Here is a 2503-nt window from a genome sequence, read left to right on the forward strand (position 1 = left end):
TTTGGGAGCATGTGTGGGTGTTTTTGGGAGAAAAAAAATGGAAAAAAAAAATTGGGCACCGGCTACCAAGAGGTGTGCCCACGTGGTGCATGCATGGTGCATGCACATGGACTTGGGAGACATATTTGAGCATAAATTGAAGAATATGAGTCCAAATTGAACGAAATTTTGTGTGCATGGTTGTTTTAATGTAAAGAAGGGGTCTACGAATTTAAAACACAAAAAAATAAAAATAATTATTTTTTTACAATTTTTTTAAATAATTAAAATATTAAAATGTTGAAAAAATAGAAAATCGGGCAAAAACACAATTCCAATGGCAATGGATGGTTGGGAAGTATATATTATAATTTTTGGGAGCAGGTGTGGGTGTTTTGGGGAGAAAAAAAATGAAAAAAAAAAAATTGGGCACCGGCTACCAAGAGGTGTGCCCACGTGGTGCATGCATGGTGCATGCACATGGACATGTTGATTGGTGCACACATGCCATCCACCAAGTGCACACATGAGCACCCCGGATCCACATTGTGAAACTCAACACACCCACAAGTGCACACATGAGCACCCCCCATGTGGTGCATGCATCGTTCATGCACATGCACATGTTGATTGGTGCACACATGCCATCCGCCCAGTGCATGCACATGATGATTGGTGCACACATGCCATCCGCCCAGTGCACACATGAGCACCCCGGATCCACATTGTGAAACTGAATCCACCCACAAGTGCACACATAAGCACCCCCCATGCGGTGCATGCATCGTTCGTGCACATGCCATCCGCCAAGTGCACGCACATGGTGATTGGTGCACACATGCCATCCACCAAGTGCACACATGAGCACCCCGGATCCACATTGTGAAACTCAATCCGCCCACAAGTGCACACATGAGCACCCCACGTGCGTGCGGATGGTGTGCACCTAGCCTCCGGCACGAACATTGAGAAATATCAATGGCATCACACATGAGCACCACACGTTGTGCATCCACATTGTTATTTCTCATGCCAACCACCAAGTGCATGCACATGGTGAACAATATGTTGTAGAATGATTCAAAAGAAATGTGTTATTGTAATTTGTAGTTTTGAAATGAATACATCAAATGAACCAATCTTGAACGAGACAAAAGAATATTCAACAATAAAAACCGTCCCAAGTAAATCTTTATAAAATGAATAACGAATATGTTATAAAGTGAAATGAAACAATCTTCCACAGAATAAGAAACGTGGTATTGTCATTTAACGTTATAAAATGAAGCAATCTTGAACAGATAAAGAAATGAGGTTTTGTAACTTTTTGTTATAAAGTGAAGATATCAAATGAGTCAATCTTGAACGAGGCAAAAAATACCTGGACACTAAAAACCACTCCTATTTTACGGCGTAGATTTGATTAATAACAGTAGGGTGTGAGAGATGGGGATAGAGAGAGTGAATGATTGGAAAGCAAAAGGATGAAGGAATAAAGTCGCTTGAGATTTACGTGACTCACCTAACAACAAGGCTATAAGGATCATGTTAACCTCACTTCAAGCACACAAAAAATTTACATGACCCGCCCACTATCCAACAACGCCAAAAGGGACAACATGTTAACCTCACTTGAAAACACACAAAATTTACATGACCCACAATCCAACAAGGCGAAAGGTTAACCTCACTTGAAATCACTAATTGAATGCCAGTGGGGGGACGTGTTAACCTCACTTGAGGTCACAAAAAGAATGCCAAAAGGGGCGTGTTAACCTCACTTGAGGTCACAAAAGCAAGGCCAAAGGGGACGTGTTAACCTCACTTGAGGTCACAAGAGCAAGGCTAGAAGGGACGTGTTAACCTCACTTGAGGTCACAAGAGCAAGGCCACAAGGGACATGTTAACCTCACTTGAGATCACAGAAGCAAGGCCAAAAGGGACATGTTAACCTCACTTGAGGTCACAAGAGCAAGGCCACAAGGGACATGATAACCTCACTTGAGATCACAAAAGCAAGGCCAAAAGGGACATGCTAACCTCACTTGAGATCACAAAAGCAAACCTCCGCCTAACATCCAGCCACCAACCACCCACTTGGCGTGTGGCTCATCGTGCAAGCACCAGCGCCGCCTATCATTCCCCAATACAAGATGTGTGCTTGTTAACCTCGCTTCAAAACACGAAAGGAAAAGTGGCTTAAGAAAACACATGAGCACCAAGCACCCACTTCCCATGGCCTGTGTTCCTCGGTTGAACACTTGGCCAACTTGGTAAGTAAGCCGACCAAGACTTCGCCTTACATGTCCGCAAGGGGCATGACACATCATATGGGCGCACTAGTGTTGATGGAAACGGCCAAAAAGACCAAGAGTGTGACTACCAAACACTCTAGTAACCTCATGACTCCAAAGTGTAGAGTTATAAAAGGGGGAGGGACGAATCTGAGCGACACAGGGCTGAATCTCAGTGGATCGTGGCAGCAAGGCCACTCTGCCACTTACAATACCCCGTCGCGTACTTA

This window comes from Humulus lupulus, unplaced genomic scaffold (genome assembly GCF_963169125.1).
Source record: "Humulus lupulus unplaced genomic scaffold, drHumLupu1.1 SCAFFOLD_605, whole genome shotgun sequence".
NCBI lineage: Eukaryota > Viridiplantae > Streptophyta > Magnoliopsida > Rosales > Cannabaceae > Humulus > Humulus lupulus.